The following is a 12412-nucleotide window of genomic DNA, read 5'->3' as shown; positions in this document are numbered from 1 at the left end:
CGAGTCCTTGTTATACACCAAAAGGACAAGGGCAGATTGGGCGTCACATACTAGTGTGGTAGTTCACTGCTGGAGGGAGGCGAATAGATTCCTGGGGTGGACGGGATCCCTGACGGGTAGGACCCCCTGTGGATTGGGGAGCAGCTGAGCGAAGTAGCTCGGTTGGAGGGCTTTAGGGGCTGGCAATTCATTGGCATTGACTACTTGGGGGATGTGTGGAAAGCGGACGCCCCCGTTCATTTGAATATCTGCAGCAGGAATATGACCTGCGGGACTCGCAGCGATATCATTACTTATGTCTCATACACGCCTTGCGTGCCTGTATCCGTGGGGGCTCCCCGAACACAGAATATTCCCCGATGGAGGATCGACTGCTTCTTGATCCCATCATTGACAAGCCCACGTCCACGATCTACCACAAGTTAATAAACAACATGCCTCATCCATTGGTGTCCCTGAGGGCGACTTGGGAGTGGGACTTGTGCCCCTTAGAGGACAATGACTAGCAGGACGCCCTGCAGAATCCACGAGAAATTGCTATCCGGGTCCGGCTGGTACAGCTCAAAATATTACACCGGGTTTGCTACTCCTGTATCCTATTGTACACCTGGGGTGGGTGCCAGTCTACTTTGTGCGCGCAGGGGCGCGGGGAGAAGGGTCCTTCTATCACATTCTATGGGAGTGTCCAAAGATAGTACCCTTTTGGACCAAGATCGCAGATATAATGGCAGAGGTGGTGGGCTCTCCGGTCCCGAGGGAGCCCAGATGGCTACTTTTAATGATTAAGGGGCTACTGATTGGACCAGATATGGGGAACTCTGGCTGGCCATGGCGGTGGGAGTGGCAAAACGGAATATAGCCAGGGCCTGGGGGGCAACGGCTCCTCCACTGTGGGACCAAGGGAGCGGGACCTTGATTGGTGCCAGAGAGCAGAAGACACCATTTACAAAAGTAGGGGGTGCCCCAAAAAATGGAAGAAGATCTGGGGGCCTTGGAGAAGGTACAGTGGAATGGGGGGAGGCCTGGGATTAGGGGGTTCACTCTGAATGTCCAGTGTATGGTGAATGATGTCTATTCTTTATGCTGTTCACTGCCTGTTTGTCTGATGCAATGTGACCAATGGATTGACATGTCAACGAGAATGACCACTGTTAATAAAAATATATATTTTTTAAACATATACACAGATATATCTCTACATGTACACCAAATAGAATCTAGGGCTTTAAACACACAACATATACTAATGTTGTTGTTTTTAACATTGTGAAGTGTTTCGAAATCCCCAACACCGTTGTCCTATCTTAGAAACAAAATATATGACACTACACATCAGTCCCTACACTTCACTCTGGAACACAAAGGCACATTGTAGGCTATGTTAATGGAAAAAAAACAGTTGGACAGATTCACATATACATTTCAAACATGTTCCTGTTCCTCTGTTGAGCCACATACCTCCTGTGCCAGCAACTTCAGCTCCTCTGGTGAGACGGAAAGGGTCCTCTAACCTGCTCAAACTTGCATTGTTGATCCCAGAGGTCACAAACAGCAGCACAAGTGAAAGAGGTCTTGTTGACTGCTATGTTGGGAAGCAAATAATCTTTTTTCAAACTGCAGCATACATGTACGCGACGTAAACAATCTTCAGCGGAGACAGACACAGCTATTGGCCTTCGTACTTTGCTTTCCCACACGTTAGCCTATGGCTGTGTCCATCGTGAAGTTGAACAGTCACTACTCGGACAACTTCTGTCACGGATGCCTGATTACAAATGTCCTGACATCAGGACATTTGTATGTCACCACCACTCAATGGTTGCTTCTTTGTTTACATATTCGAACTGCGTAGGACAATCATGTTTTATTTTTTAAAACATCCATATGCAGTGTGTTACTGTGGTTAAATGAGATATTTGTGCAGTGCTGTATACACCTCAGTTGATGATATTTAAGTTGAAAAATGTTTTTTAAAAAGAATGTGTAAATAATACATTATGAATATTTACACATTCTTCCATATTTAAAATATTGACAGCTGCAGAATGATGAAATTACCAAAATACATTTTAGCTTAAAATATGCTGTGAAACCATATTTATTTTTAGTACAACATTACATTTGTGTTAATAATCAAAAAAGATTTATGTGGAAAATGTTTTAAAATGTTCACAGTTCTTCCAATGCAGACATTTAAACCATGGGAGAGTGAGGTGATGACAGCATCAAGTTTACCACCTATTTCCAGACCTTGTCACTATGGAAGAACGGAATATTATTAAAATGTTCAGATTGAAAAGGCAAACTATACTCGATTTATGGCGTCAGTTGGAGCCAGATCTTCTGCTTCACAACAGAAATCCCACATCTATTGCACCAGTTGTCAACCTTATGGTAGCACTTCATTTTGTGGTCAAAAGATCATTCCAATACACTTGGCAGTATCTGGTGGAATGTCACAACCAACATTCAGTGGTGTGCTATAAGACGTTCTTTCATCAATGATGAGACACATCAACAGCTTCATACAGTTTCAACGACATGAGAATTTTGCAAATGTGAAGGGTGATTTCTATGGTTTAGGTAGCCTACCACATATGGCTGGAGCAACTGATGGCATATATATTGCCTTAGTGCCACCACATGACAGGGAACACCTCTACTGGAATCAGAAGCACTTCTATTCAATCAGTTTGTAAGTTGTCTGCACAGCTGATTTGTACATCACAAGTGTTTGTGTGCATTTCCCTGGATCAACCCAGGATTCCTCTGTACTACAGAACAGCAGCATACCCCTGCAAATTTCACAACTTTGATATAAGATGGGCTGGTTTGTTGGTAAGTACAATCTGACATAATATTGTTTGGGTAATTTCAACGTGAATCATCTGAAATTGTGTTACATATTTTGGTTCTTCTCTTTGTTTCCATTTAAGAGACTCAGCTTATCCTAACCGAACATGGTTGTTGGCACCGCTGAGGAATCCAGCAATGCCAGGGGATTTTGCTTCAGTGAGGCCCATGAAGAACATGGAGGCCGGTGGAGCAGGCTTTTGGCCTCATCAAGGCCAGATTTCGCTAGCTGGATAAGACTCTTGGAGTCCTCCGCTACTAGCCGGATAAGGTGTGCCAAATCACCATGGCCTTCTGCATGCTCAACATAGTTCTGCAACGGAACATTCCTTACATGATAGAGGATGGAGACCATGCAGAGCCACTGGGTGAGGATCCTGAAATGCCAAATAAAGATGGTAATGGTGAGGAGATACGAGTTGATATATGTTAGAATGTCATTGACAGCTTCTTCACATGAGTGTAAGTATCTCTTTACATATTATCACATTAACTGTTAAATCAACTATTGATGTAATGAGGAAATATGTATGTACTGAACATTTTTAAGAAGGGCATGTTCAAGGGAATCCAGGCCACAGGTCTTTGTTGAGAAAACTTTCAACACATTGACCTTTCTGTTTATTTTCATTGTTTATCTTGGGTTCGTTTTTGAAAATGAGTCCTTGTTAGAAATAGGGGTCTCAGTTGGCAGAGGTAGGTACCTTTGTCCAAATAGGGACCCTTGCTTCTAGTCAGGGTAAGGGAGATACACACTTTAGATAATCCCTGATCATACCCTGGGTAGCTTGGCACAAGCAGACAAGCCTATCCCAAAGGCAATGTGCAAAGCATTTGTACTTAAACCACACAGTAATAGAGTGATAACACCACAAATAGACACCAGACCTGTTTAGAAAAATAAAGTATCTTCATCTAAACTCAAAAACACCAAAATTAAAAAAATCCATAATACAAGTATTAAGAATATGACTTTAAAAAAGTTTTAAACAACTGGGCCCATAGAAACCTACGGATGCATGATTTCTCTCAAAGTACCTATATATGCCAAAAACAGCTGCAGAGATGGGAAGCGTCGAGTACACAAAGAGATGTGTCAGTTCCTGAGACCATGGGGAGGCGATACAACAGTTCAGCTGCCCGCTGTAGTGACGCGTCATGCTTGGTCTGTAGGGGGAAGTGATGCATCGACTCTAAGACGATTCTGGTCCATGGGTGATGTGTCAGGAAAACTTGTCGCACAGGTACGATGTGCGGAAATCCAGGATGTGTGGGTGATCGATGCAGTGGCATTGAACATCGCTGCATCGGTTTCTTCAGCTGCAATCCCTTGATGCATCAGTTCTTGCAACTGCAACAGGCACTGCACCTGTTTCAGCAGCGTTGCAGCAATGTGTGAAGATTCTTCTTGCACAACGGTGCTGCTTCAGCAAAAGAGCCACAAGAAGAGCGATGCGTCAATTTTCTTGTAGTTTTGTTACATTTTCAGCTCCCTACAGCAGAAAAAACCTCCAGAGACCCAACACAGTCACAGACACCTCTTGGCAGGTTAGCACTTTCAGCAAGGAAGTTCAGGGGACCTGGGGTGAAGTCTTTGTGTCCCTGAGACTGCAGAATAGGAGGCAAGCTCTACTCAATCCTCTGGAGATCTTCCTCAAGTAGGGAACACAGCACACAGCAAAGTCCTTGTCCTTCCTTGGCAGAAACAGCTCCTGCAGGCCAACCACAGACAGCACACAGCAAAGGGGCAGTAATCCTTCTCTATTTATCCAGTTCTTCTCCTTGGCAAACGTTCCTCTTGATTTCAGAAGTTGTCTAAAGTTCAGGGGCATTAGGTCTACTACTTATACCTGAAAATGTCTTTGTTCTCTTTGTGCAAGGGTCTCTGAGCCCAGTTCAAATGAGGTCTATCCTCACTTACGCAGCATGACCGCAGGGGGAGGAAACAGCATTGTGTAAGGGAGACAGGCCCTTTTCAGGTGCAAGGAAATCTCCTTCCACTACTCTAAATTCAGCCAGGGTCCACTCTTTCCAGCTCTGAGTCATCAAGGAAGGGCCAGGCACACCTCAACACCCCAAGTGGCTTTCTACAGTGACTGCACATCCCCAGCCCCTGTCACTCCAAAACCAGACAGTCAATACACAAACAGGCAGAGGCACGCAGAATGGTTAAACAAGAAAATGCCTAGTTTCTAAAAGTGACATTTTCCAACACTCAATTTAAAAAACATCTTAACTAAAATATGCGTTATTAAATTCTGAGTTCAGAGAGCCTAAACTTTATTCCTCTATTTTGTACCAGTGGGAGGTTATTTTTATGAGAGGTTATAAATATGCTCCCATTCTATCCTAAGGGGCAAGATAGCCTTTCAAGAGTGAAAAACAAAATTGGCAGTATTTCACTATCAGGACAGGTCACACACACCAGCACATGTCCTACCTTTTACATACACAGCACCCTGCCCAACGGGGGGTACCTTTGGCCTACCATAGGGGTGCCTTACATGTAGAAAAATGCAAGCTGCAGGCCTTAGTTACCTTTTCGGAGCTACTCATGAGGGAGGCACTATCAGTGCTGCAGGCCCTCTAGTAGCATTTGATTTACAGGCCCTGCCATACTTCAATGCACTTTACTAGGGACTTACCAGTAAATCAAATATGCCAATCAGGGACAACCAATTAACAACAATTTACACAGGTAGCACTTGCACTTTGACACTGATCAGCAGTGGCAAAGAGGCCAAAGCATCTATGCCAGCAAAAACTAAGTCCAGCAGAGCATTAAAAATACAGGATGTAAAGGCAAAAACTCAGGGGAAACCATGCCAAAGATCTCAAGTCTAACAGTCCTCAAAAAGATGACTTTGAAATGTTCCCATTTTACTATGTTTCATTATTCATCTTTTTGTTTTAATCTGTTTAGGTATCTTCAACATATCTTCTTCATTTGGACATTTGCAGTAAAATGGTGCTGTTTTAAATTACCAAGGGATTATGGGTTGTTCCTATGGAAGACATACACGGATTTTGTGTGTACAAATCTTGTACTGAGACAACTTGCACAGTAATTGATTGGAAGTTTTTAAGATTGCATTTGGCTTGTTTTTTGTTGGATGGTGGAACCAAACAAATATGGGTTGCTTGGTAGTCAAACAAAAGCTAGTTATTCCCCTTCACATTTGCCAAATGCACATTTTGTTTTAACCCCTTCCATGCTCATGATGAGCCCAGCTCGTCATGAGTCATAGTGGAGCTGTGCTCATGACGAGCTGGGCTCTTCATAATGGCCACGACCCGCCCACGCGCAATTGATTCCCCGCCGGTGCGGGGAAAATAATCAGTGGGCGGGGTTGTGACGAGCCCAGCTCGCCATGAGCACAGCGCCACTGTGACTTATGACGAGCTGGGCTCGTCACGAGCACCGTGGCGTTGCGGCGCTGCGACCCCCCCTCCCCTCCACGCCATGGGGGAATTACCCCCACGGCAAAGGGGTTAAGTGTATGAATATGTTGCTGTGTCTCATGATTGCAAAAATAACTTCTTGTAGCTTCCCACTTAAAGTTGGTTGTGACATTTGCCCAGCTACTGCAGCAGTGCATTGGATTGATTCAATAATTGAGTAAGGCCATGATTTAGGACTATTCATGTTATTGTTGTGCATTCTTCTTGTGCGGTAGAAGATCTGGCTCCAGCTGATGACATAATCCAAAAATAATATGCCTATTGAATCTGATTATTTTGATTATGTCCCTTTAGTGGCAAGGAGGGGAATAGGAAATGTAAAAATGGCATTGAGTATTTGTGCTATGTATGGTTTGTTATGTTTAATAAAAAATGACAGAACACTGCTTCAAATTGAATGAAATACTATTTGTTGAGTTTTTGGTATTATTATTTTGTTTTCATGGTAGACATTAATAAGAAGCATTACCTACTTGCAATTTATTTATGAATAAACAATCCTTTATTTCTTTACATTTTGAAATGTATGATGGAAGGCAAAACTATTGAATGCATACAGAAAATAACTATATCTGTCTTTGACTTCGTTTTATTTGTTTTTATTAAACCAAAGCAAAGAAAGTAAAAGTGGATGTAAACCAGAGAAAGTCGTTCATGGTGACAAAAACATAATTGTTTGAAGTCCAATGTCCAAAATACAACTGGAGTCAGAAAGGTAAATGTAACCAGAATTAGTCCACAGAGTGAATGATAGTCACACACTGGAGGCAATTAGGTTTGGTGTATCTTGCTGGTGGTGGGGTTCTTACCATCCTCTCCTGGTAGTCAAGATGAACGTGTGCTCCTGCAGGGGACTGTGAGATTCAAAGTTCCATCGGCTACCGAGGGTTTAGGTGTTGCCTCTTGTAACAGGACCTCCATTTCTGTGGCTGAGGCAAATGTAATAGGGCCAGCTGTAGTTGGACCACAGAAAGGGGAAAATAATGCAGGAAAAGCCCTGCACAAATGGGTGTAAATGTCCTGCAGCACCCCAGTCAGTGTGCCCAAATTGTAGTTCAGATTTTCCATCTGAACATTGTGCTCCCTTTGCAATTTTGTGATGTCCTGGAGCGCTGGAAGGACCTGGCCAATCATGCCTTGGGACTGATGGAGGACTCACAAGACTTGGTTGATGGTGGACTGGGTGACAGTGATCCCAGTGGCCTCACTATGTTGGCCCACAGAATCTCTCCCATGACCCCTATTCCCTCTAACCTGTGTGCTTGAGGCAGTGTGCCCCATCCCAGCGGGTCCAGGATGAACTGCTAGTAGTGGTGGTGTAGTCTCACCAACAGCCAGGACTGGGGAGCACAAGATGAGTGTTTTAAGTTGCTTTGGACACAGGAAGTGGAGTTATCCATCGGCTGAGGTGTTGTAACAGCTGGGGTGGAAGGTGTAGGTATGGACCGAGGGAGATTCATTGAAGCTTTGCCAGAACAGGTGGACCAGACGTTCTTCTTCATCCGGACTTTCAGGAGTGGAGTCCTCCCTGGAGGCTTGATCCTGTGCAGGAGAGGCGGTATCCTGAGACACAGGTGTTTGGCCATGTGCTCTGGCTGTTGGACTTACAATATATGTAACAACAATAATATTTTGTAAAAATGTGGATTACTGATCCATTGATTTTGAATGAAATGTAATGTAGCAACCTAAAAGGGAAAGACATTGAATATCATGATTAGACCTTTCAGTGGAAATGTAATAAATTACAGATTATGTTTCATAAAAAGCGTTTTCGATTAAACAGATAAGAAGATGTCCTGAACTGAAAATAGATGAACTAGTAAGTATACATGAAATTTACCAGCCAACACAGTAGAGAGGAAAAATTTGAAATTTTCCATTCCAAGGCCTAGCATTTACACAACTTAGAAATGTCCATGACAGGCGTTGGTGATGGAGAGACAGCAGCAGTTAGGGGTTCTTCACTTGTCTTTTCAGATCCAGTCTCTGCAAAGACATCAGTGACACAAGCGATGAACCACACATCTGAAATAGGAGGAATCTTGCGTAATGAACTTCCCAGGACACTGGGCAGTCACAGTGTGTCCTTTGCTTGCTGGTCACAATATGAAATGGTACAGCATCAAAAGGAGGATCAGACTTTTGTTTAATATGCTGATGCAGAAGAACTTGATCTCCTTTGGTGAAGGTGACAACTCATATAAGTTGGCGCTTGTCTGTACAGGTTTTCATTGTACTCTTACAGCCCAAGTCTTTCATGCATGTCTCTTCCTTGGTATTTGCTCTTCTGTGTGTCCATTGTGGTAACTTGTTCATCATGGCTCTCCTGAACTTCAAGATGCAGGGTTTTCACCTGTGGTTGAGTGAGGGGTTAAGAGTAAGCTTGAATAGTCCCTAGTTGTTACGCCTGGAACCAATTGGACAAGGAGCTGTTTCTTTCCCACTTAACCTCCACCCTACCTTTAGGGGCTGATGACGCTGAATCTGCATCACTGCAATTTCAAGATTGGTTAAAAAATGCGGTACATATAGCAGTCCCCCTAAAAAAGTGCAAGAATTGCAGACTCATACCTACTGAACCTTGGTTCTCGGAAGAAATCAGAACCTCTAGAAGACATTGTCGTGTAGCAGGGAGGCGCTGGCAAAAATTTTATAAAGACTGCGACAAACAATCTTATAAAAAATGTGTGATTGAATATAAAGTCCTGATTAAACATGCTAAAATAGATTATTTTACGGTAAGGATAACTCAGACAAAGAATAATTCAAAGGAACTCTTTGCCACGGTGCTTAAGTTAAGTAATGCCCCAATTATCGAAGATAACTCAATAGATCAGCAGTTCTGTAATGAACTAGCTTTAGCATTTCGTAAGAAAGTATCCGATAACTTCGATACCTTTTCTAGTCAGGGTCCTTTAAATTTACAAAAATCCGACACAGACCTAACTGTCTTATTGCCCCTTCCCTCCCGAGGCCTTAATCATACTGAAACGGGCCCCATTTTTAATGAGTTTCCTACACTATCAACTGAGCAAACTTATAACCTGCTAGCTATGATAAAATCTGGTTCCCCCCTGGATCCCTGTCCTCCCAGGGTGATTGGCATAGTTGCAGAATTTATATCACAGCAACTTACCCCAGTTTTGAATCTGGCTGTGGAACATGGTGGGATGTATGACATTACAACGCATGCTTTTACATCGCATGCTTTTACAACGCTGTTTTTACAACGCATACCATTACAACGCATAGTGCTTTTAGGCGCTGGATAGTGAATTGTTTAATTTACTATTCCAACTCCAGTCCCCGTGGATAGTAGGGAAGGTGTTGGATAGTACATTAAACACATTCCCTATCCTAGAGCGCCCCCCAGCGCAATGCGTTGTAATGGTTTGCGTTGTAAAAGTTGCGTCGTAAAGGCACTGCGTGGTAAAAGTTGCGTTGTAAAGGATGTTTCCCACATGGTGTGTTTCCTTTAGCCTGGAAACAGACCTCGATCCTACCACTTTTAAAACAATTCAATCTGGATAAAGCAGAGACAGGTAATTATCATCCTATCGCTCGCCTCCCCCTACCAGCTAAGGCTTTGGAAAAACACATGAATTCTCACCTCTCCCTCCATCTTGAGAAAAATCGTAAACTAGATCCCTCTCAATTTGGATTTAGAACATCTCACAGTACTGAGCTGGCTCTCCTTACTGCTATTGAGGATGTTAGGAAGGCGGTTGACTCAGGAGGTACTGCTGTATTGATTTTCCTTGATTTGTCGGCCGCCTTCGACACAGTGGATCATGTTCTTCTTTCCCATCGTCTTCAAGCAGCAGGTGTTGGAGGCACTGCTCTTGCTCTGCTGATTTCCTTTTTGACCCACAGGCGTCAGTACGTTGAAGTGGGAGGGTTTAAGTCTGAAGAGTTTAGATTTCCTTGTGGGGTTCCTCAGGGCTCTTCCCTGAGCCCTACTCTTTTTAATGTTTATGTAGCCCCGCCTTGCTAACTTAATAAGAAGTCATGGTTTTAATTTAGTTTCCTACGCTGACGATACATAGATTATTGTGTCGGTCTCTAGTAATATTTCTGAGTCAGCTTCTAATTTTTAAAAATGTATGAGTGATGTCAGCAGTTGGATGGATACTAATTATTTAAAGCTTAACTCTATTAAGACTGAGGTACTCATTTTCGGAAAGGACGCCTCAATGTGGTCTGCTGACTGGTGGCCCGCCGAGCTTGGCCCCAACCCACTTCCGGTAGTAAAAGCTAAAAACCTTGGTGTCATCATTAATTCCTCTCTTGGTTTCTCTCAACACATAAACATGTTGACATCCTCTACTTATTACACCCTTCGTTTTCTTCTAAAAGTGTTTCATTTTATTCCAGTTGATCAACAAAGAACAGTGATGGCAGCGCTGGTCATGTCCAAGTTGGATTACTGTAACGGGCTGTTGGTGGGCGCTTGCAAATCTGTGACTGCTAAGTTACAGGTTCTCCAAAATGCAGCGGTCCCCCTTTTGTGCGGACTCTCCCATTTTTCTTCTGCAAAACATGCCTTAAATGAATTACATTGGCTGCCTAATATAAAGCGTATTCGCTTTAAAGCCCTGTGCATCGCCTTCAAGTCTTTACACGGTACTGGCCTGGAGTCTTTGCAGAATCTTTTTCAATGGTATCTACCCTCTAGGACGCTTCGTTCCTCATCGGCCAATAATGTCAAGATCCCCAACTACCGCCTACAGAGATGGGGAGGGAAAAGCTTTCATCTCATTACGGCCAGGTGGTGGAATGCACTTCCCATGCATCTGAAATCAGCTCAAGATCTTTTGCCTTTTAGAAAAGATTTAAAAACTTGGCTCTTTATCATCTAATCTTCTGTGCTCTTTCTTATGTGGCAGTTGTGATTTGTTTCCACCAGGTTAGCGCCTAGACGCCTTCAGGTCATAGTGCGCTATATAAATAAATAAATAAATAAATAAATAAATAAATAAATAATGAAATAATGAAATTTAGAACAGCTTTAAGGTCGAGATTTTCTAGTACAGCATGCTGGATAGCTTTCATTAGAGTACTTATGAAGCATTCGACAAAGTCTCTTCTGATTCTTCAAATTAAGATGAATGAAAAAGTCTTTGAATTCCTGACTGTTGTAAGTTAGGCCATTGTCAGACTTTAAGCACACAGGAACACCCCAGGCCACAATGATACTTCCTAATCTTTCAATGGCATGTTCTTGAGTGATGGATTAGAGTTCTTTGACCAATGGAAAATGGGAATGTTCATCAACGATCACCATAAGGGGATGTCCTGTGTTAGGAGGACTGAAGAAGTCCACTGCAATTCTTTCCCATGCATGCCTTTGACAACTCTGACATGCTTAATGGGTTTTGAGTGATTTTCAATGACAGGCACTTGCATAGATGACAGGCCTTTCATTCCTTTCAACCCTCTCATTGAGATGTGGAAACCAGAATCAGTCTCGGAGAGCTTTTTGGTTGGCAACACTTCCACAATATCCTTCATGGGCCACTTAAATCATCTGTTGGTGCAGACTCTGCAGAATGAAAATTCTCAACCTTAGTACAATATTACCTTCATGAGAGTTCATCTTTGATATTCTTAAAGTTTTGATATTCAGTTTCACTGATAAGCGCTTGAGGGTGCTGGTACCAAAATTGATGTGTAATAATGTTTTTCAGTTTCAGCGTGTCACTTTCTTGACTTGTGGCTGTGACAGTTTATTCTGATGAAATGGCAGCTGGAGTGCTTGATTTCACAATTAAATATATGCAGGCTACAGCCATCTTTAAATGGTTGCTGACAGGCTTATGATTTTTCCTTAGACGATGCACAATGGTATAGTTGTACTCTTGCAATCACAGACCCTAACGTTCAATGCTAGGAGGCATTTTTGCTTTTATATTTCCACAGATAGTCAATAATGATTGATGATCAATCGTAAGTGTGAAGGGCTTCCCATACAAGAATACAAGGAAATGTTCCCAAGCCTACACCACAGCCAAGCTCTTTTTCTCAGATTAGGAGTAAGGACATTTAGTTTGGGATAAACTTTAGTTGGCATATGCCACAGTACGCCTTAGAGCCT

Source organism: Lissotriton helveticus, chromosome 11, assembly GCF_964261635.1.
Source record: "Lissotriton helveticus chromosome 11, aLisHel1.1, whole genome shotgun sequence".
Lineage (NCBI taxonomy): Eukaryota > Metazoa > Chordata > Amphibia > Caudata > Salamandridae > Lissotriton > Lissotriton helveticus.
Note: the sequence above shows the minus strand (reverse complement) of the source record.